General features: G+C 37.3%; 6 non-coding genes and 1 pseudogene across 6 annotated transcripts; all 7 read left to right on the top strand.

Annotated features, from left to right (window-relative positions):
- Nucleotides 1-4,809: 4,809 nt before the first annotated feature.
- Nucleotides 4,810-4,891, top strand: trnas-gcu (transfer RNA serine (anticodon GCU)). Its single transcript has one exon. It is a non-coding gene; the product is annotated as a tRNA-Ser (tRNA).
- A 1,185-nt stretch (nucleotides 4,892-6,076) lies between these two features.
- Nucleotides 6,077-6,158, top strand: trnas-gcu (transfer RNA serine (anticodon GCU)). The gene has a single exon. It is a non-coding gene; the product is annotated as a tRNA-Ser (tRNA).
- A 3,691-nt stretch (nucleotides 6,159-9,849) lies between these two features.
- On the top strand, nucleotides 9,850-9,970 carry LOC137494168 (5S ribosomal RNA; annotated as a pseudogene).
- Nucleotides 9,971-22,072: 12,102 nt separating this feature from the next.
- Nucleotides 22,073-22,154, top strand: trnal-aag (transfer RNA leucine (anticodon AAG)). The gene has a single exon. It is a non-coding gene; the product is annotated as a tRNA-Leu (tRNA).
- A 945-nt stretch (nucleotides 22,155-23,099) lies between these two features.
- On the top strand, nucleotides 23,100-23,181 carry trnal-aag (transfer RNA leucine (anticodon AAG)). The gene has a single exon. It is a non-coding gene; the product is annotated as a tRNA-Leu (tRNA).
- A 203-nt stretch (nucleotides 23,182-23,384) lies between these two features.
- Nucleotides 23,385-23,466, top strand: trnal-uag (transfer RNA leucine (anticodon UAG)). The gene has a single exon. It is a non-coding gene; the product is annotated as a tRNA-Leu (tRNA).
- A 663-nt stretch (nucleotides 23,467-24,129) lies between these two features.
- Nucleotides 24,130-24,211, top strand: trnal-aag (transfer RNA leucine (anticodon AAG)). The gene has a single exon. It is a non-coding gene; the product is annotated as a tRNA-Leu (tRNA).
- The last annotated feature ends 164 nt before the right edge of the window (nucleotides 24,212-24,375 follow it).

The raw sequence follows: 24,375 nt of genomic DNA, 5'->3' as shown, positions 1-24,375 counted from the left end.
ACACACACACACACACACACACACACACACACACACACACACACACACACACACAAACAAACACACACAAACACACACATAATGGTTTTTGTAGTATAGAAGGACTTTGATCACCAAAAAAGTTGGGTGGTGGTATAAGGGGACACCCCTTTCCCGATGTCCTACAGATATAATAAACATATCAAAAATTTTGTTTTCCTCTGCAGATCTCATACATCACTTTGGATTATCTATACACACATTAAAATGGATCATTATACTGTATGATATTATGGTGGTGTACAAGGACAGCCACGGCCCTTCCAAAAATGTTCCCGCCTATTACATAATTGGTCTATATAGGGACCTATTGAATTATTAGGACAGTAATTTTACAACACACACAACATGTCAGTTCTCTGCATTAGAGGGACCAGTGTGTTTCAGAGGTACACGATCATACACAACACACAAACACAGCACTATGCTACATTACCAAGACTGAGGTGGTTAAAGAGTACTCGCCTTTACAATACACAACTGCAAATCATACATTATGAGACACATGTAATCTACTGTTACACGGTCATCCACAACCTACTACTACTACTAGCATATCACGACTAAAGTGTTTAAAGCGTACTGGAACTTACACACAATACATAGCACAACATACAACATAGTGTTTTAAATGTACATTAATAATGACTTGAAATTGCTGCATACAAACAAAACGTGAGTAAAATCATTCAATTCAGACAATAAATCAACAGTCAGTCAAACAAACTATCAATGAATCAATTGTGCAATTTTTGTTTTGAAAACATCTCTCAACAATTACATTTTGTTATCTGGATTTGATCATTTCCCTGTTCATCACTGTAAAGCTTCTTTGACACAATCTGCATTGCATAGGCACTTTATTAATAAAAATGACTTGAAATTGCTAAGATGCAATTAACAACAACTTGAAGTTAGTGAAATCAGTGAGTTGGTTAAAAAACAGGCATGCCAAATATTGTAAGTACCTCACTAAACAGGCAGTAAACATGAGATTGACTCTTACAGTGCGTTCAAGCGTTGTTGGCGAGACTGTCAAAGTAGCCAGAAGTCATTAATTTTCAAAGAGGAGCTGGAGGCGAGCTAAGGCGAAAGCAGTGCGGTGCATTTGGGCAATGTGGGCATCAAGGAGGGCTAAAATCAGGTCAACCTCGTGGTAATGAGCTATGACACAGTTCGATGGAAAATTATCTGACTGTACTAGTCCACTGTTTAAACAGCTTGTGCTGAACGCTGCCCAATAAAGATTCTGACCACACGAGTTCCCAAACAAAACAGAGTTAAACCGTTTTTTTTTTTATGTGGAATAGGCACAAATTAATATTAATGTTAAGACCAAGGCTAATAAACGTCTATAAACGACCCTTTCACACAGTGTTACCTGGTAAATATCCAGAAAATATCTGGAACGTCTTTACCAGTAAGTTAAAACATGTACTGTTCACACAGGCAACGATGTTCTGGAATTTTTCTGGAAAAGACCATTCACTCATACATTACATAATACTGGTAAAAACTTCCATTAACACCATTAGGCAGCAATGAGCTGTAAATGACAGTGCTTGTATTTGTAGCTTGAAAGCGGTCAAGCTTTTTGTTGATAGTTTCACTTTTATTTAAAACTTTAGGATTTATGCAGCTGCGTTTGTCCAAGACAAAACAAAACACTGAACTACAGGGGGGAAAAACATTGTCGCTAGCATCCGTTGACCAACTACACATTTGACTACATTACAAATTCTGTTAATGGATAGTTGTGAACTACTTCGATAAAGGAACGTTTTCGTACGTCAGAAGTTTGGGCATCTTGCTAGATACTGATATACTTGAAACAAAAGACTAGGGTGTTGTACTAAAATTTTACGCACGCACGCTTGTCACACAGCTTGCAGGTAAACTCACAGCATGTATTGTACATTCATAATCCATTCCCCCACCTTTTAAAATCACTCTCATAAACGGTCAAACTATAGTAAATTATTCGACGTAAATCTCAAAATACATGCAATTTAAAACACATTAATATTTAAAAACAAGTATGACATGTTTTACATAGATACTGTACTGAATGTACTGAAGCTTAACAAGTTAAGCAAATTTCAACAAACGTTATATCATGTAAACGAAATAAACACCCTTTGATAAATCTCAAGCCACTTTTTTTATCGAGGAGCTGGCCTGTTCCTGTTGCCCTCATCTGATGGCCAAACTCCTGTGCTGGCAAACTTTTTCAGACGTGAAATCCAGTCAGCGTCTGACATGGCTTTGTGGAATTTTTCAGACATTTTTTCTCCTATAAATTAAACGGTTTTAGATTAAAGTATCCAAATTTGAAATACAAAACACTAAAACATTAATACGTGCAATTATGTAGATTTTCTTATCTTTTTTAAGAAATCACTATCAGAAAAAAAAATCCTGAACTTTTTAACAAAACGATGCTGTGCTCTGTCGAATGATGCTGTTTGTCGAAAATCACTGAAGGTCAAGAAACTTTTTTGACCTCTGACCCGCCTCCAGATGACCCTGTTTTTCCTTCGTGTACCTTCGGCTCAGTTCGGAAAATCGATTGACATCTGACTAACCTGTTTGACTGCACACCTAGCGGTGAATCTTGGAATGGTTCCTTCCCCAGCTTTAACATTGCCATGACTCTGATTGGTCAAATGTTGAAAATGTTGAGAACTACGGTCCGCGATTGGCTGCAAATGTTGAGACGCTGCAACGTGATTGGCTACAATGTTGGACCCAATCGCTCCGATTGGCTCTTATCTTCAACATTTGTGAAATATTGATGGACAATCCTTCAGCAGCTGGCATTGCTAATCCATTGTGCTCTTTAAATCCCATCCTCGTCGCTATATGTCCTGGCATTCGAGAGAGCCTGGTGCTTCTGTGGAACTTGTTTTACTCTCACTCTTTTAGCGTTTTGAAGGATGTTGTTGCAAAATTTTATTACAAAGTGGCCAAGCCAATCGAATCCCATCCTTGTCGTTCAAATGCTTTGGCGTTTGAAAGAGGCCGATGCTTTTGTGAAAGGTGTTTTACTCGCACTCTCTTAGCGGTTTGAAGGATGTTGTTGCAAAATTTTATGTCACCTTTATAAAAAAAGAGCTGCAAATACAAACATATATGCCATAGTCCAGCCCCCATCATGAAAGTGAGTACATACATGACGAGGTGGAAGAGTCCATCTAATCCCATCCTTGTCGCTCAAATGCTCTGGCATTTGAAAGAGGCCGGTGCTTCCGTGGAAGGTGTTTTACTCACACACTCTTATCGTTTTGAAGGATGTTGTTGCAAAATTTAACGTCATCTTTACCGAAAATAGCATACATGATGGGGTGGCCGAGTCCATCGAATCCCATTTTTGTCGTTCATTTACTCTGTCGTTCATACGGCAAAACTGAAAGTCATCTTACCGAAAATAGTTGCAGAAACAAACATTTACAATTATGTGCCACTGTCCGGCCTCCACCAGAGAAGAAAGAAAATACATGACGTGGTGGCCGAGTGGTTAAGGCAATGGACTGCTAATCCATTGTGCTCTGCACACGTGGGTTTGAATCCCATCCTCGTCGCTCATATGTTCTGGCATTCGAGAGATTTTATGGTGTTTCTGTAGAAGTACTTTTACTCTCACTCTTTTAGTGTTTTGAAGGATGTTGTTGCAAAATTTTAAGTCATCTTTATCGAAAATAGCTGCAAATACAAACATATATGCCATAGTCCAGCCCCCAACAGGAAAGTGAGTACATACATGACGAGGTGGAAGGGTCAATCGAATCCCATCCTTGTCGTTCAAAAGCTCGGGCGTTTGAAAGAGGCCGGTGCTTCCGTGGAAGGTGTTTTACTCGCACGCTCTTATCGTTTTGAAGGATATTGTTGCAAAATTTACCGTCATCTTTACCGAAAACAGCAGCCAATATATACAGAAATGGCGTAGTCCAACCCCCAACAGGAAAGTGAGTACATACATGACGGGGTGGCCGAGTCTATCGAATCCCATTTTTGTCGTTCATTAGCTCTGTCGATCATACGGCAAAATTGAAAGTCACCTTACCGAAAATAGTTGCAGAAACATACATATACACATATGTGCCACAGTCCGGCCTCCACCAGAGAAGATGTAAAGTACGTGACGTGGTGGCCGAGTGGTTAAGGCGATGGACTGCTAATCCATTGTGCTCTGCACGCGTGGATTCGAATCCCATCCTCGTTGCTTGTATGTTCTGGTGTTTGAGAGATTATGGTGTTTCTGCTGAAGTTCTCTCACTCTTTTAGCGTTTTGAAGGATGTTGTTGCAAAATTTTATGTCCACTTTATCGAAAATAGCTGCAAATACAAACATATGCCATAGTCCAGCCCCCACCATAAAAGTGAGTACATACATGACGAGGTGGAAGAGTCCATCGAATCCCATCCTTGTCGTTCAAAAGCTCTGGCGTTTGAAAGAGGTCGGTGCTTCCGTGGAAGGTGTTTTACTCTCACGCTCTTATCGTTTTAAAGGATGTTGTTGCAAAATTTAACGTCATCTTTACCGAAAATAGCAGCAAATACATACAGAAATGCCGTAGTCCAGCCCCCAACAGGAAAGTGAGTACATACATGATGGGGTGGCCGAGTCCATCGAATCCCATTTTTACGTTCATTTGCTCTGTCGTTCATACGGCAAAATTGAAAGTCATCTTACCGAAAATAGTTGCAGAAACATACATATACAAATATGTGCCACAGTCCGGCCTCAACCAGAGAAGAAGGAAAGTATGTGACGAGGTGGCCGAGTGGTTAAGGCGATGGACTGCTAATCCATTGTGCTCTGCACGCGTGGGTTCGAATCCCATCCTCGTCGTTTGTGTGTTCTGTTATTTGAGAGATTATGGTGTTTCTGTAGAAGTTCTCTCACTCTTTTAGCTTTTTGAAGGATGTTGTTGCAAAATTTTATGTCCACTTTATCGAAAATAGCTGCAAATACAAACATGCCATAGTCCAGCCCCCATCAAGAAAGTGAGTACATACATGATGAGGTGGAAGAGTCCATCGAATCCCATCCTTGTCGTTCAAATGCTCTGGCGTTTGAAAGAGGCCGGTGCTTCCGTGGAAGGTGTTTTACTCGCACGCTCTTATCGTTTTAAGGGATGTTGTTGCAAAATTTAACGTCATCTTTACCGAAAATAGCAGCAAATACATACAGAAATGCTATAGTCCAGCCCCCAACAGGAAAGTGAGTACATACATGACGGGGTGGCCGAGTCCATTGAATCCCATTTTTGTCGTTCATTTGATCTTTCGTTCATACGGCAAAACTGAAAGTCATCTTACCGAAAAAAGTTGCTGAAACATACATATACAATTATGTGCCAAAGTCCGGCCTCCATCAGAGAAAAAGGAAAATACATGACGTGTTGGCCGTGTGGTTAAGGCGATGGACTGCTAGTCCATTGTGCACTGCACGAGTGGGTTTGAATCCCATACTTGTTGCTTATTTGATCCGGCATTCGAGAGATCATGGTGTTTCTGTAGAAGTTCGTTTATTCTCATTCTTTTAGCGTTTTAAAGGATGTTGTTGCAAAATTTTATGTCATCTTTATCGAAAATAGCTGAAAATACAAACATATATGCCATAGTCCAGCCCCCATCATGAAAGTGAGTTCATATATGACGAGGTGGAAGAGTCCATCGAATCCCATCTTTGTCGTTCAAATGCTCTGGCGTTTGAAAGAGGCCGGTGCTTCCGTGGAAGGTGTTTTACTCTCACGCTCTTATCGTTTTGAAGGATGTTGTTGCAAAATTTAACGTCATCTTTACCGAAAATAGCAGCCAATATAAACAGAAATGCCGTAGTCCAGCCCCCAACAGGAAAGTGAGTACATACATGACGGGGTGGCCGAGTCCATCGAATCCCATTTTTACGTTCATTTGCTCTGTCGATCATACGGCAAAATTGAAAGTCATCTTACCGAAAATAGTTGCAGAAACATACATATACAAATATGTGCCACAGTCCGGCCTCAACCAGAGAAGAAGGAAAGTATGTGACGAGGTGGCCGAGTGGTTAAGGCGATGGACTGCTAATCCATTGTGCTCTGCACGCGTGGGTTCGAATCCCATCCTCGTCGTTTGTGTGTTCTGTTATTTGAGAGATTATGGTGTTTCTGTAGAAGTTCTCTCACTCTTTTAACGTTTTGAAGGATGTTGTTGCAAAATTTTATCTCCACTTTATCTAAAATAGCTACAAATACAAACATATGCCATAGTCCAGCCCCCATCAAGAAAGTGAGTACATACATGATGAGGTGGAAGAGTCCATCGAATCCCATCCTTGTCGTTCAAATGCTCTGGCGTTTGAAAGAGGCCGGTGCTTCCGTGGAAGGTGTTTTACTCGCACGCTCTTATCGTTTTGAAGGATGTTGTTGCAAAATTTAACGTCATCTTTACCGAAAACAGCAGCCAATATATACAGAAATGCCGTAGTCCAGCCCCCAACAGGAAAGTGAGTACATACATGACGGGGTGGCCGAGTCCATCGAATCCCATTTTTGTCGTTCATTTGCTCTGTCGTTCATACGGCAAAACTGAAAGTCATCTTACCGAAAATAGTTGCAGAAACATACATATATAAATATGTGCCACAGTCCGGCCTCTACCAGAGAAGAAGTAAAATATGTGACGAGGTGGCTGAGTGGTTAAGGTGATGGACTGCTAATCCATTGTGCTCTGCTTCGTGGGTTCGAATCCCATCCTCGTCGTTCATATGTTCTGGCTTTCGAGAGATCATGGTGTTTCTGCGGAAGTTCTGTTACTCTCACTCTTTTAGCGTTTTTAAGGATGTTGTTGCAAAATTTTATGTCATCTTTATCGAAAATAGCTGCAAATACAAACATATATGCCATAGTCCAGCCCCCATCATGAAAGTGAGTACATACATGACGAGGTGGAAGAGTCCATCGAATCCCATCCTTGTCGTTCAAATCCTCTGGCGTTTGAAAGAGGCCGGTGCTTCCGTGGAAAGTGTTTTACTCGCACGCTCTTATCGTTTTGAAGGATGTTGTTGCAAAATTTTACGTCATCTTTACCGAAAATAGCAGCAAATACATACAGAAATGCCATAGTACAGCCCCCAACAGGAAAGTGAGTACATACAAGACGGGGTGGCCGAGTCCATCGAATCTTTTCGAATTTTTTGTGGTTCATTTGATCTTTCGTTCATACGACAAAATTGAAAGTCATCTTACCGAAAATAGTTGCAGAAACATACATATACAATTATGTGCCACAGTCAGGCCTCCACCAGAGAAGAAGGAAAATACATGACGCGGTGGCCGTGTGGTTGAAGGCTGATTTATACTTCTGCGTAAAACGCCGGTGTATGCTACGGCGCTGACGCATAGCCCTTCACCGTGGCCGTCACTGACGTGCACCTCTCAAAAAATGTAACTACACGTCGCAACGACGCGTAGCGTAAGCTCTGTGATTGGTTGGCTTGGTAGCGCTGACGAGTCTGGGCGGGACCGAGAGCCGCGCGAATGGCGCGAGCGATTGTTTACAAGTGTGGAGTCCCATGAAGGAGCTCCGGGTGGAAAGTTTTGTTGTGTATTAACCTCATAGTTAAAGTTGTTGCACGTCCGCCGGTTCCTGCATCAAAATGAGCGAGTTTGAGCCACTTGTACATCCCGGAAGTGTTCAGGAAAAGCAAAAAAGCCGCAAAGAAACTCGACACAGAGGAAGATTTACACCTCACTGCCAATTAGTGTTTCAGAAGTGTTAATGCAGACCAACAGAGACAGCGCACAGAAGTATAAATGCACAGCCACGCGCGTTGCCTGCGCCGTGGGTTACGCTGGTCACTTGACGCAGAAGTATAAATCAGGCAAAGCTGAAAGTCATCTTACCAAAAATAGTTGCAGAAACATAAGTAACCCTAGTGAAATAGTAAAATTTTTATTTATAATAATATTTAGAGCAGAATAATCATATTATTATTATATCTACAAGTCTTTATAAATATGATAAACGAAATAAAATTCATGTATACAAATGTAGTTTGAGGTAAAGTAACAACCAATCATAGGAGCGGGTTGTTAGCTCCGCCCCTCCCAGCTTGCTGGGAGAGAGAGACAGAGCTGAGACGAGACCGGTTGGCAGAATAATAGAGGAGCAAATTTGAACAAAAAGATTAAAATACAGTATGTTATGATTCCTAAACAGTTTAAAAGTGATTTTAGTTGTACTAAATCAAGTTGTACCTGCAAAATAGTTGTTATTTAGTGTGTTAGTGTGTTTAAGAGTGTGTTAAAGTCAGACCGCATGTTGCATTGCGTTTACAGTGCGCTGACGCCATTTTGCAATCGCGTGTGTGTGAGAAGACCATAGAGTGATATAGAAATCGTGAATTTGACAGGTATTCCATTATATTAGTACTAGGGATGTAACGATATCAGAATTTCACGGTACGGTAATACCTCGGTATGAATGTCACGGTACGGTATTTATTGAATCATTTACAGGAAAAAACAAAACTTATGAAAATACTCCAAAAAAGTGCCAAAAGTGTCAATGACATACAAATTAGCCATCTATCTGTAAGCTTTGAAACAGGAACTTCAATTTTAATAACAAAAAAAATATTAAACCATGTAAAAAATAAAGTTTCAATTTAGTATTGTTGAAAACTCATCACATTCAACATTTAATCACACTCAGCCCATCTACCCAGATGAGAGCTCTGCTAGTCGGACTTCTCATCAAGCATCTCCCGCTGGATCTAATCTCACTATATTTATTAAACGGGATATTTCATTTATCTTGTTGTCTTTATCTAACGACATATTCCCTGACTTTGGTCATTGGAATCTATTACTTGTTCTCAGGTAACGTGTTTTGGCTGAGCGCAAAGATAAGTTAATGATTAATGTAACCACGTAGCCTACATTCTGTATATTGACTGATTGCTTGCCTTTATTTCCTATAATGTATAAACTTATTGTCTGTTATACTTTTAAAATGGCCATTATCGATTCTTAAAACTGATACTCAGCAAAAGAGAGGGTGTGTTTCGTATTTTCACTGAAATTGAAAGGAGGCAGTTGTTATCGGCTCCGTTTTGTTATAAATATCCACACAGTGAAGATGACGCTCATATATGCAGCAAGACGCCTCAACATGTCTGCTGTCTAAGTTGCTATATTAAAATGAAAATAGGCAGTTCCTTAAATCATGTTTACATTTTATTGTTGACAAAGTGAAACAACGAAGACAGGGTGATGTGAATGAAGTTATAAAGTACACTGTTCCCTTTGAAGATTTACCCGTGTCCTCGGTATAGTCTGCTTTTCCATATCAAACTGAGAAGAAGAGACTGCAGCCATGATCAAACTTGCGAAGTCTGAACTTACACGGAGATAATGCAGGACTGAACTAAAACGCATTAGTGTAAACGGGGCCTTAGAGTTTTCCAGCTCTTTTCATCCCCGCTTCTAGCAGCACACTCCATTTCCGCATTACTGGATCTGTAGCGACAACAGACCGCAAGGGATGATGGTCAAGCATGGGCTGATGGCAATTGTAGTTTTCGCTACCTCCCGTTCACTTCATTCGCCTGAGCAAATTTTCTCAGAAGACCTATAGTTTTACCGAGTCATGCGACTTCGGTAATATCGAAAAAAATTAATATTGCGGTATGACGGTATTTACAATACCGTTACATCCCTAATTAGTACACATATTTCAATTTATCCTCATTTCACCGGATAAAGTAAGAATTTGCCTAAAAGTTAATTCCTTTATTGGACTGCGATTTATTAATACAGCTCTAAGGACCGATTTTCACCCTGGTAATGCCCGATCTCATCTGAACTCGGAAGTAAAGCGGGGTCAGGCCTGGTTAGTACTTGGATGGGAGACCGCCTGGGAATACCAGGTGCTGTAAGCTTTTTGAAGTCCTTCATTTGGCAGCTGATAGACTTCCCTGTGTCACAGCTTCGCTGCCATTATTTTTTCTCGCCTTCAAGGGCATTGTTTCTCTGTCGGTGCTGTGTCGATGCCAGCTGAGCTGCGCTCGTTCCCTGGTGCTGCGCCTGTTTTAAATAGCCAACTCTTGACGGCCTATTTCGCTTACGGCCATACCACCCTGAGCACGCTAGAGGGAGCTAGAGTGCAACGAGGAAGTGTAAGGCTGCAGACAGGAGAGAGAGGCTCTCCATTTTTTTGTGTTATTTCGAGTTTATTTAGTGTCTTTTTTGTGATAGTGGACTTTTTTTGATTTTTTTGTCTTTTAACCACCTGACAGCAGCACGTGTGCTGGCTGGAAGGTGGTTAGCACAGATTTTTTTTTTGAGAGAAAATGATGGACTCACAAAGCAACAGCACAGATTTGTTTGATGAAGCACATGGGGAAAACATCACAGGAAGGAGTGGAGAAAGACAAAAAGAAAACAGCACTGGATTACGAGGGGAAAGACAATTGGAAAACAACACTGGACAGGAAGGAGAAAGAAACATGGTAAACAAAGAACGACAAGAAAACCAACAACAGGAGATGCAACAACAAAGAAGTGGAAAAAAGTACATGAAGGAAGCAACAGTGATTCTAAATGTGGACAAAGTTAAAGAGGTGAGAGTTTTGGAAATAATTAATGCAGTAACTGAAAAGTGTGGACTTGGGAAAATTCTTGCGATAAGGCCGAGACAGGACAAAGATTATGAACTAACTTTAGAAAATGAAGAAACATGCGATAAACTGATGGATGGACTAATAATAAAAGGAGAAACCTGTGAAGTGAAAATGCTACAAAATAGAGACTACGTGGTTTCCTTCATGCATTTGCCCGCTTACCTGGATGATCAATTAATATTAGATAAATTAGAAGGCTGGGGAGTATTTCCCATAACAAAAATTAAAAGAAGGGTATATCCGGGCACAGAAATAGAAGATGGAACTCGATATCTCAAAGTGAGATTCCCCAGAGAAGTGATATCTCTCCCTTACAGCACAAGACTGGAAACGGCAGAAGGTCAGCAATATTTTAGGGTGATGCACAGCCACCAGGTTAAGACTTGTAGGCTGTGCATGAGCCCTGACCATATGGTCAAAGATTGCCCAGACTTTAAATGCCATAAATGTGAGGAAAGGGGACATTTTGCCAGAGACTGCGATGCTATTAAGTGCCCGGACTGCCAGAACTATTTAAGTAAGTGTGAATGTTGGATGGAGGAAGAGGAGGAGGAGGATGAGATCCAGGTGAGTGGGCAAATGCATGAAGGAAACAGTGAAAAGGAAAGTAATGAAGAGGAACAAACAACGACACAAACAATACAAACTACAACAGAGGAAATAACATTGAAGGAGGAGAATGCAAAAAAAGAAAAGGAAAAAGAAACAGAAACAGACAGTCAACAAATAGAGCATGAAGAGGAGGTAGCATGGACACCAATGGACATAACTTCTAGCTTCAAAAACGTTTTGGATGTAATTGAAAAAGAGGATCTTAAAGAACAAAGCAAGGGAACAGACAGAGAGACTGGAAAACATGAGGAGGAAGTAGAAAAAGACAAACTTGAGAAAAGACAAACAAGACGATCGGCAAAAGTTTTATCAAAATTAGAAACTGCAAGAAAAAAGGGTTTGAAAAAAGGACAACTGAAAAGCCACAACAGATATGATTCTTTGAGAGGTTTGGGAGAAGAAGAGGACTAAGATGACGGTTTTTATTTCCTTTTTCCTTCTTTTAATGGTTTTAAATTGCGTGTCTTTTAATGCAAGAGGTTTAATGGACTTAAGAAAATTTAAGAATGTAAAGGAAAAATGTAAAAGAGAAGAAATAATTATTTTACAAGAAACAAATTGGAAAAATGAGGTGATGGACATATATAAAAAAGAATGGGATGGGGACTTTTATTATAGTAATGGAGATACGAAAGCTGGGAGAGGAGTAGCAATTTTAATAAAGAAGAATGCACTGCAAATGAGTAAAGTAATATATAAAGACAAACAAGGAAAATGTATGATATTAGAAATAAAATATGAAGGGAAAGATATTATTTTAGTTAATGTGCATGCACCAAATGAAGAGAGTGAAAAGAAAAGCTTTTTTAACATATTAAGAAGGTTTTTAAAAAACTATAAACAAATAATAGTATGTGGGGATTTTAACACTGTTTTTAGCAGACAGGACATAACAGAAGGTATGGTTTTTAAATCAGACACGGGAAGGAAAGAACTAAAATCACTAATAGAGGAAAAAGGAATGATAGACATTTGGAGAGAAAGAAATGGGAAGAAAAAGGAGTTTTCTAGAAGACAAATAGTAGGGAATTTTGTAAACCAATCGAGAATAGACTATGTGTTATGCACAAGAAATATAGAAATTTATATTGAAAAAATAAGGTACGATGAAACTGTTTTAAGTGACCATAAATTTGTATTTTTTAATTTTAATACAGAAGAAATACAAAGAGGCCCAGGGGTATGGACATTAAATAGTGAAATTTTAAAAAACGAAGACTATGTTAAAAAAGTAAAAGAAATAATAGAAAAAGAAAAAGGAAACCAGATCTATAATGAAGACAAAAGACTATGGTGGGAAAATGTCAAATTTCTGATTAAAAAATCTACATTAACATTCTGTAGAATAATACAAAAGAATAAAAGACACAAAGAAAAGACAATCAAAGAAAACTTAGAAATAGAACTAGACAAAAATGAAAAAGACATTCAAAAAATAAAAGAAATGGAGGGAAAACTGAAAGAAATAGAAGAAAAGAAATATGAAGGAGCTAGACTAAGAAGCAAAGCAAAATATGTAGTAGAGGGAGAAAAATGCACAAAGTTCTTCTTTGATTTAGAAAGACAAAAAGCAAAAGCAGAAACAATAAAGATAATACAAGGGGCAAAAGGAGAAAGCATAGAAGGAAATGAAGAAATTTTAAAAGAAATCAAAAAATACTATGAGGAGTTATTTAAAACACAGGGAGTTGATGAAGTACAAATGTCAAAATTATTAAAACAGATAAAAACAAAAATAGATGAAGAGGATAAAAAAGAATGCGACCAAGAAATAGGGGAAGAAGAAATAAGAAAAGCAATAGAAAGCTTGAACAAAAAGAAAAGTCCAGGAATCGATGGTTTAAATAGTGAATTTTATGTATGTTTTAAAGAAATTTTAATTCCGATTTTAACTGACGTTTTTAAAGAAATACTGCAAAAAGAAGAACTAAATGAAAGAATGGGAATGGGATTAATGAAATTAATACACAAAAAAGGAGAAAAGACATTGTTAAAAAATTACAGACCAATCACAATGTTAAACACAGATTTAAAGATTTTAACAAAAATTTTAGCAAATAGATTAAAAGAAGTGATGCCAAAAATAATTAAAACAACACAGGCCTATGCGATAAAAGGAAGAGACATAGCAGACATAACAATGAGCATAAAAGACATCATAGAATATATGAAGGAGAAAAAAGAGGAAGGATATATAATAAGTCTGGATTTTGAAAAAGCTTTTGATAGAGTTGAACACCAGTTTTTATTCAAAGTACTCAAAAAGTTTGGTTTTGGAGAAGTTTTTAGAAAATGGATAAAGATTTTGTATAAGGGTATTTTAACAAAAATTAAATGTAATGGCTTTTTAACAGAATGTTTTAAAATAACAAGATCGATAAGGCAAGGATGTCCTCTGTCAGCACTTTTATATTCACTTGTGGCAGAACCCCTGGGCTTAGCTATCAACGAAGAAGAAAAAATAAAAGGAATTGAGATTGAAGAAAATAAAGTAAATAAAAAAATGTTTCAATATGCAGATGACACCACATTAATAGTAAAAGGAAAAGAGAGTGTGAAAGAAGCCATGAAAATAGTACAACAATTTTGTAAAGGATCAGGGAGTAAAGTAAATGAAGACAAAACGGTTTATATGAAGTTTGGAAAGGAAACAGATTTAGCAGAATGCACCAATTTCAAAGAAGTAGAAGAAATCAAGATTTTAGGGGTTTTAATGGGGAAAGATGCCAGAAAAGCGAGAGATAAGATGTGGGAAGGTTTTTTAACAGATATAGAAAGGAGGTTAAATTACTGGAAACTAAGAACACTAACATTAAAAGGAAAAGTTTTGATTTTAAATGTTTTAATGGAGTCTAAATTGTGGCATGTTTTATATGTTTTAGAAATGCCAATGTGGATAGAAAAGAGGTTGAAAAAATGTTTTACAGATTTTTTATGGGGAGGTAAGCCACCAAGGATTGCTTTTAATACAGTCGTAGGGGAAATAGACAAAGGTGGTCTGGGTTTAATAGATGTAGAACAAAGAAAAAATAGTTTAAGAGTGAAAAGAGTAAAGAAGTATCTAGAAAAAGAAAACAAAGCAGAGTGGAAAAAAACAATGAAATATTTTTTAAACAAATGTGGTAATTTTAACATGGGAGATGGGATTTTATGGATGAAAACAAAAGCTTGGATGACAGAAAACTTACCTGAATTTTATAGAGAAATTTTAGGTGCGTGGGGGAATTTTTTAAAACAAGTGGAATATAGTCCACATGGAAGGGAAAACATTTTAAACCAACCTCTTTTCTTGAACAATAACATTTTAAGTCAAGGGAAGGTTTTATACTATAAGAAATGGATAGAAGTTGGGATTTTAAAAGTGCGGGACATTTTATATGAATTTAAAGAAGGCTTTTTAACTGAACAATATGTTATAGACACAATGGAGGAGGCGAAAGAGGAATACAACAGAAAGGAAATTGAGAAAAATCTTGACATAATTAAACAGGCAATTCCAAAAGAATGGATAAGAAGCATAGAAAAATTTGAAAAAGAAAAAGAAACAAAAGAAGTGTATGTGAAAACAGGTGAAAAAATATGCAATTTTAATGAATGTACTGTGAAAAATATTTATTGTTTTTTTAGAGAGAATGTTTTTAAAGAACCAACAGCAAACAAATACTGGATAGAGAAATACAAAAATGTAAAAGCAAATGAAATATGGGGAAACATGAAAGGAAGGTATGTGGAAACAAAAGTCGAATGTCTAGAATTTTTAATAAGGCACAAAGCAATCTTTTCTGATGTCATTTTAAACAAGATAGGAATGGAACAAAGTGGAATGTGTAAAGTATGTCAAAAAGAAGAAGAGGGTTTTTTACACATGTTTTTATATTGTCAAAAATTGGAAGGTTTTTTAAAAGATTGTAAAGTTTTAATTAAAGGACTACTTGGAGACTGGGATGAAAATGAAACAGAATGGAACAGAGTAGTGATGTTGGGATGGAATAAGAACAATGAAAATAAGAAAATAGTAAACCTATGTATAATGCTGATGAAAAATGCAATGTGGGAAAGGAGAATTGTGGCAAAAAAAGAGAAAATGGTGATGGATGTATGGGGAATTTTTAAGAGGAAAATGGAGAGATATGTGGAAAAACTGTATGTATATCATAAAAATGAGAACATTTTGAGTGAGCTGCACAAAATTCTGACGGACAAAGCATGTCAAGTTTTTAAAGAAATGAACTGGAAACTACCACATTTTTAATGTTTTTGAATATGAAATGATCTTTTAATGTCTGTTTTATTATGATTTACTGTAAAAGATTGTAATTGAAATTGGTTCAATAAAAAAAAAAAAAAAAAAAAAAAAAAAAAAAAAAAGTAATGCCCGATCTCATCTGAACTCGGAAGTAAAGCAGGGTCAGGCCTGGTTAGTACTTGGATGGGAGACCGCCTGGGAATACCAGGTGCTGTAAGCTTTTTGAAGTCCTTCATTTGGCAGCTGATAGACTTCCCTGTGTCACAGCTTCGCTGCCATTATTTTTTCTCGCCTTCAAGGGCATTGTTTCTCTGTCGGTGCTGTGTCGATGCCAGCTGAGCTGCGCTCGTTCCCTGGTGCTGCGCCTGTTTTAAATAGCCAACTCTTGACGGCCTATTTCGCTTACGGCCATACCACCCTGGCAACGCCCCCTTGAGTTTGACTGAGTCATTGCTTTCAAGGAAGTGTGAGGTGGCAGTAGGGAGAGAAAGGCTCTCCCATTTTGATTTGCTTTATTGTTTTTTTTCTTGATTTTGCTTAAATTAAATTGTATTAATTTTGTTTAGTTTTAGTTAAACCCCAGACAGTGTTATCTGTTTGGGGTTAAAACGTTTTGAAAGGATGGACACTTTGGTAAAGGAACTGGAACTAAAAATGGACTATGGCAGCATGGACAAAGCTACTCCTGAAAACAACAATTCAAGAGATTCAAACAACGGCATCGACGATAATGACACATGGGCAACTGTTGTGGCAAGAAGGAGGAAAACTAAATCAGACACAAGTAGAGAAGGAAGTGGAGAAATGCAACAAACTAAAGGTAAAGCAAATGCTGAACACTTGGAAAACAGCCAACAATCAAGTCATAGAAATGAGATGATAAACAAACTGAAAAGTCAAGCTAGATTTCAGCGACAATATAAAAAAGAAACAACTCTGACAATGACTGTGAAAGATCCTGAAAATATCACTGTAACGATGATTATAAAGGCTGTGGAAGATAAGACTGGAATTGGAAAATTGTTTGGACTGAGGAAAAAATCCAATTTTGACTATGAACTTACTATGGAAAATGAAACGGACTGTGATCACTTAATGGATGGACTAATGATTAACCAACAATTTTGTGAAGTATCAAAACTCTGCGCAACTGAGAGAATGGTTTCTTTTTTGAACTTACCCAACTATATTCAAGATAGTGAAATCATCCAAAAGCTGGTGGACTGGGGAGTTTCTCCAATTCTCCCACTGAGAAGAAGATATCATCCAGGAACAACTGTGGCTGATGGAACAAGGTTTATCAGAGTGAAATTTCCAAAAGAAGTTATGAGTCTTCCTTACAATGTAAAGTTTGATACAGAGGAAGGACCAAAATATTTTAGAGTGATACATGATCAGCAGATAAAAACATGCAGATTATGTGGAAGTGCTGAACATGAAAAAAAAGACTGCCCACAATTTGTGTGTAGAGAATGTCTGGAGCAGGGGCATTTTACGCGGGACTGTAAAGCCCCACGGTGCCAAGGCTGCAAAAAGACAATATTGTGGTGCAGATGTGAATCGGATGAGGAAGAGACTGGAGTTATGGAAACAAATAAACAAATGGAGAAATCAAGCAATGAAGAACGGGAAGAGGAAGTACAGGAATTACCACCGGATGATTTGAATGAACAAGAAGAGGAGCAGGCCATGAGTGAAGAGGATGAAGGAGATACAGCAGACACTGAGGCACAAGATCTAATGAAAGACGATGGACACGACATGGAAGAAGAACAAGGAGCAGCAGGTGAAAATACAGAAAGCAGAATTGAGGAAGAGGTAAGCGATGATGATGATAATGAAGAAATAAATATTGGGACTAAAGACAGAACAATAGACAGCATAAACAGAAGACGCAGAAAAACTGTACAATTAAATATTCAGCAAGTGCTTAAGAAACAAAAATTACGAAAGGAAGCAAAAGCAAAACTAAAAACTGAAAGAACTGATCTAAGATTTTAGATCATAAAAAAGACTACAAATGATTGATGGATTGTTTCATTTGGATTTTCTTTTGTTTGGATGGCTTGTTTTCTTTTATATTTCTAATGAACAACTTATGTTTGGTTTCAATTAATGTAAGAGGGCTGTCATCCAAAGTGAAGTTTGAAAATGTAATTGCTTTAACAAAAAAATGTGATGTTATATGTATACAAGAGACTGGATGGAATGAAAACATTGTTAATGATTTAAAAAAATGTTGGGATGGGGAAATATTGTATAATAATGACCCAAATAAGAAAAAAGGCATGGCAATATTAATTAGAAGGGGAATAGGATATACATTTGATGTTTTATTTAAAGATAATTATGGAAGGATTTTAACTATTAAAATTATGAATAAGGATGAAGAAATAAGAATATGTAATATACATGCTCCAAATGAAGACTTGGAAAGAGTTACTTTTTTTAAAGATCTAAGTGTTTTAATGAGTGGATGGAATAATGTTATTGTTTTAGGAGATTTTAATACTGTTTTAGAAAGAATAGATGTAGATGATCATATGGTGTTTAGAGCAGATGTTGGAAGAAGAGAACTGAAACACATGATTGAAAAACATAAATATGTAGATGTATGGAGAGAGAGAAATAGAGCCAAAAGAGAATACTCAAGAAGGCAGTGGGTGAATACAGTTTTAAAACAAAGCAGATTAGACTATGTTTTATGTACAAGAAATGTAGAATCTTTTATTTCAAATATTTTTTACAAGATTTTTAGCTGTAGTGACCATGATTTTCTGTATGTAATGATGGATTTCAGTGGAGTTGAAAGAGGACCAGGTGTATGGGTGTTTAATACAGAGCTTTTAAAGAATGATTTTTATAAAATTGAAATGGAAAACATTATTATTAATAGTGTGAATGATGAGTTATATGATGAAGAAATAAGTGTGTGGTGGGACAATGTAAAATTAGAGGCCAAAAGATTTTCAATAGAATGTTCAAAGAAAATGCAGAAAGCCAAAAGAGCTAAAGAAAGACAATTAAACAAAGAATGGGAGAATGAAATGGAAAAGATAACAGAAGGAAATATGGATATTAGGAGAATAGTGATATTAGAAGAGAAACTGAAAAAACTAGAAGAGGAAAAATGTATGGGAGCTAGAATAAGAAGCAAGATAAAAAATACAGTGGAAGGAGAAAGAAGTACAAAGTTCTTTTATGATCTAGAAAAAACACGACAAAAAGCAGATTTGATAAAGAATGTCTCAACAAAAGAGAAAACTGTCAAAGATAAAGAAAGTATTTTAAGAACAGTTAAAGATTTCTATGAAACTTTGTTTAAAGCAAAAGGAGTTCATGAAGAAGATAAGGATTTTTTATTGAATCAAATAAAGGTTAAAGTAAGCGAAGAGGATAAAAAACTGTGTGATAGTGATATAACTGAAGAGGAGATCAATGAAGCTATAACACAATTAAGTAATGGGAAAAGCCCTGGTTTAGATGGTTTGTCATCTGAATTTTATAAGACTTTTAAAGATGTTTTAATTCCAATTTTAAAAGATCTTTTTATTGCTATTTTTAAAAAAGGACAGTTGAGTGAGAGTATGAAGAAAGGAATGATTAAAATTATTTATAAAAATAAAGGTGATAAAGATTATTTGCAAAATTATAGACCTTTAAGTATGCTTAATACAGATTATAAAATATTAGCAAAGATTTTAGCAAACAGACTTAAAAAGGTAGTTCCCACTCTTATTACTACTAACCAGGCTTATGGTGTTATAGGTAGAGATATAGCAGACACAGTAACAAGCATCAGAGATTTAATCTGGTACATAAAAGAAAAAAAAGATGAAGGATTTTTATTCAGCATAGATCTAGAAAAGGCTTTTGATAGAGTTGAGCATAGCTATTTATTTGACATAATACAGAAATTTGGCTTTGGTGAGAATTTTATTAAGTGGATAAAATGTTTTTTATACAGATATTTTTAGTTGTTTTAAAATAAATGGATTTTTAACCGACTACATGGAGATTTCTAGATCTATAAGACAAGGATGTCCTTTATCAGCGTTATTATACACATTAGTTGCTGAACCATTAGGCTTAGCTATAAATGGAGAAAAGAAAATTAAAGGGTTTAAAATAGAAATCAATAGAACAGAGCAGAAAATTTACCAGTATGCTGATGATACCACTCTATTTTTAAAAGATTTTAAAAGTGTTGGAAAAGCTATGGAAATATTTGATAAATATTGTCGAGGATCGGTAGCAAAAGTAAATAAAGAAAAAACTGAATATATGAAGATGGGAAAAGTAGACGTTCAACAAGGAAATTGGGAATATAAAGAACAAAAAAAATACATAAATATCTTAGGCATTACACTGGGATATGATGAAAATAAAACTAGAGAAATAATTTGGGATGAACTTATAAATAAAATGGAAAAAAGATTATGTTTTTGGAAACAGAGAGTATTGTTTTTAAAAGGAAAAGTACTGGTATTAAATTCTCTTTTTCTATCTAAGATGTGGTATGTTTTAAGTGTTGTTAGTCTACCTACGTGGGTGTATAAGAAATTAAAAACTATGATTTTAAACTTTTTATGGGATGATAAACCATCTAAAATTGCATATAACACTATCATTGGAAAGGTGGATGAGGGAGGACTAAGACTTATAGATCCATGGATAAGAATAAAAAGCATGAGAATTAAAACATTAAAAAAGTTTTTAAATGAAGACAATATTCTATGGAAAAGCATAATGAGTTATTTTATTAATAAATGTGGACAAATAAGAGATGATTTCTTATGGATGGCATTTAAAGACCGCATGATAGAAAATATTCCTGAGTTTTATGAAGAGTTGTTGAGAACATGGAAATGCTTTTATAATAATATACAAACTGAGATTGAAGGGAGAAAACTTTATTTACAGCAACCCCTATTTTTAAATCAGAACAATAAAAGCAAAAAGCAAATGTTTTATGAGAACTGGTATGCAGTGGGTTTTAGACAAGTAAAAGACATTTTATATGAAATAAAACCTGGGTTTTTACCGACTCAAGCAATAATAGATACACTGGAGGAAATAGAAGATGTAGATGATAAAGAAAAAATTGAAGATCAATACAAGAAGTTAAGATTAGCATTACCAGATCACTGGATCAAAACTATTGAAGAGAATGAAAAAAGAAACTGAAAATAGAAAAATAAAAGTTTTTTTTAAAAATGGATGAAGATAAGATTAGTATCAATGATTGTCCTATCAAGATGTTTTATACATGTTTGTGTAACACTGTGTTTAAAAAAACCTAAATCAAGAGAATTTTGGGAAAAGTTATTTGAAAACTTTGATACTTCAAATATATGGAAAAATGTAAGATCAATTTTAAAAAGTCCAGCATTGGAAAACTTAGATTTTATGTTAAGACACAACTGCATAATGACAGAGATTATCTTTAAAAAGATTGGGGTATCACAAGATGATTTGTGTAAAGTGTGTTTGGAAAAAAAGGAAGGCGTGTTACACCTATTTTTAAATTGTAAAAAGTTGAGTGATTTTATGAAGATGTTGAAAACAATGGTATGCAATTTTCTGTATGATGAAAACATTATTTTAGAAGAATGGGATACACTGTTTTATTTGGTTTTAATGGGAAAACAAAAAATAAGTTTGCTCTTAATTATATGTTGACTCTTGCAAGATATACAATATGGAAAAGAAGAAATATTATGAAACAAAAGAAAAAAGAAATTCCATTGGTTTTGTTGTATAAACAGATTGTGACTGAGGAAATAATGGTTATATATGACTATTGCAAAATGTATGAAAAGATGGACATTTTTGAAAAATGTATTAGAAAAAATAATCCATATATTGTACAAACTTGGACTGGTTTTAAAGTTTTCTTACCTGGAGATTTTTAAATATTTTATCTTTTAAATATTTGTATGTATAAATGTCATGATTGTTGATGATGTATTTTTTAAGAAAGAAAAAAAAAAAAAAAAGCTCGAATCTGTTTAGGAGCAAGTGTCTTTCCCACGATTAGATTGCAGCATCTTAAAGTCTGCACTGGAAGTCTCTCTCTGCCATTGCTCGTTTTAGCAAGAGCACCCTATTGAAACAGGAACAGTAAAGATTCACAATTAGAGTAGTAATACTCTATAACTGGATTTGAATATAATAACAACAACAATGTGGGGTCTGCTGTGATGGAATCAGTAACTTTCACTCTTTTGTGAAATAACAGTTACCTTGTAATCAGGTGCTTAAATGCATCGCAGCTGGCTGCCGTAAGGAGAAGACTTCAAATGCCTTGAGGTATGCTCAAATAGAGACAGAACTGTGGTTGACAGGAAGGTGGGAGTGCTTCCTAAGCTGGTATTAAGGAGGTCTCTTTCTTTGTGGAGGAGCTCCAGCTAGGCATGGCTAAATTGAACTGATTTGTCAGAGCTGTTGCGCTACTTGAAACAAGTTGGTGTCGAAACTGCTCAGGGAAAGCAGCTTTGTAAGGTAGTGTGGCCGAGCGGTCTAAGGCGCTGGATTAAGGCTCCAGTCTCTTCGGGGGCGTGGGTTCGAATCCCACCGCTGCCAGGCAGTCCTTTTAGGATGCTTGAGAATGACCTCTCTGCTTGAGCAAACAGACTTGCGAAGAGATACTGCATGCTTCCGCTCACATCCAAATGTAGACTCCTTGGCCAAAGTTGAAGGGCTTCACTAGGAAGCTCTGCGTCTTCTCTGCTGTTTTGCTTCCGTAAAATTGGGCAGAAAAGGGACCACTGCATAGATACATCTAGGGTAGCATGGCCGAGGGGTCTAAGGTCCTGGCTTAAGACTCAAGTCTCTTCGGGGGCGTGGGTTTGAATCCCACCGCTGCCAGATATGGTTTTAAACAAGGCCAAACAGCTTGAGTGTGTGCACGTTCGCAGTGAACGCTGGAAATGAGAGAGTAAATTTAAGTCGGCAACTAGTCAGTATAATGTGTTCTTTGGAACTCACGGGAGACTCGTTGGTGTGACAGCAACACATCCCCAAGCTCGAATCTGCTCAGGAGCAAGTGTCTTTCCCACGATTAGATTGCAGCATCTTAAAGTCTGCACTGGAAGTCTCTCTCTGCCATTGCTCCTTTTAGCAAGAGCACCCTATTGAAACAGGATCAGTAAAGATTCACAATTAGAGTAGTAATACTCTATAACTGGATTTGAATATAATAACAACAACAATGTGGGGTCTGCTGTGATGGAATCAGTAACTTTCATTCTTTTGTGAAATAACAGTTACCTTGTAATCAAGTGCTTAAATGCATCGCAGCTGGCTGCCGTAAGGAGAAGACTTCAAATGCCTTGAGGTGTGCTCAAATAGAGACAGAACTGTGGTTGACAGGAAGGTGGGAGTGCTTCCTAAGCTGGTATTAAGGAGGTCTCTTTCTTTGTGGAGGAGCTCCAGCTAGGCATGGCTAAATTGAACTGATTTCCCAGAGCTGTTGCGCTACTTGAAACAAGTTGGTGTCGAAACTGCTCAGGGAAAGCAGCTTTGTAAGGTAGCGTGGCCGAGCGGTCTAAGGCGCTGGATTAAGGCTCCAGTCTCTTCGGGGGCGTGGGTTCGAATCCCACCGCTGCCAGGCAGTCCTTTTAGGATGCTTGAGAATGACCTCTCTGCTTGAGCAAACAGACTTGCGAAGAGATACTGCATGCTTCCGCTCACATCCAAATGTAGACTCCTTGGCCAAAGTTGAAGGGCTTCACTAGGAAGCTCTGCGTCCTCTCTGCTGTTCTGCTTCGGTAAAATTGGGCAGAAAAGGGACCACTGCAGCAATTCATCTTGGGTAGCGTGGCCGAGGGGTCTAAGGCGCTGGATTTAGGCTCCAGTCTCTTTGGGGGCGTGGGTTCGAATCCCACCGCTGACAGATGTAGTTTTAAACACGGCCAAACTGTTTGAGTGTGTGCGCGTTCTCAGTGAAGGCTGGAAGTGAGAGAGTAAATTTAAGTCGTCAACTAGTCAGTATAATGTGTTCTCTGAAACTCACGGCAGACTCGTTGGTGTGACAGCAACACATCCCCAAGCTCGAATCTGCTCAGGAGCAAGTGTCTTTCCCACGATTAGATTGCAGCATCTTAACAAAGTCTGCACTGGAAGTCTCTCTCTGCCATTGCTCCTTTTAGCAAGAGCACCCTATTGAAACAGGAACAGTAAAGATTCACAATTAGAGTAGTAATACTCTATAACTGGATTTGAATATAATAACAACAACAATGTGGGGTCTGCTGTGATGGAATCAGTAACTTTCACTCTTTTGTGAAATAACAGTTACCTTGTAATCAGGTGCTTAAATGCATCGCAGCTGGCTGCCGTAAGGAGAAGACTTCAAATGCCTTGAGGTGTGCTCAAATAGAGACAGAACTGTGGTTGACAGGAAGGTGGGAGTGCTTCCTAAGCTGGTATTAAGGAGGTCTCTTTCTTTGTGGAGGAGCTCCAGCTAGGCATGGCTAAATTGAACTGATTTCCCAGAGCTGTTGCGCTACTTGAAACAAGTTGGTGTCGAAACTGCTCAGGGAAAGCAGCTTTGTAAGGTAGCGTGGCCGAGCGGTCTAAGGCGCTGGATTAAGGCTCCAGTCTCTTCGGGGGCGTGGGTTTGAATCCCACCGCTGCCAGGCAGTCCTTTTAGGATGCTTGAGAATGACCTCTCTGCTTGAGCAAACAGACTTGCGAAGAGATACTGCATGCTTCCGCTCACATCCAAATGTAGACTCCTTGGCCAAAGTTGAAGGGCTTCACTAGGAAGCTCTGCGTCCTCTCTGCTGTTCTGCTTCGGTAA

This window comes from Danio rerio, chromosome 4, assembly GCF_052040795.2.
Source record: "Danio rerio strain M-AB ecotype USA chromosome 4, GRCz13ab, whole genome shotgun sequence".
Lineage (NCBI taxonomy): Eukaryota > Metazoa > Chordata > Actinopteri > Cypriniformes > Danionidae > Danio > Danio rerio.
This window is presented reverse-complemented; position numbering and strand designations above follow the sequence as displayed.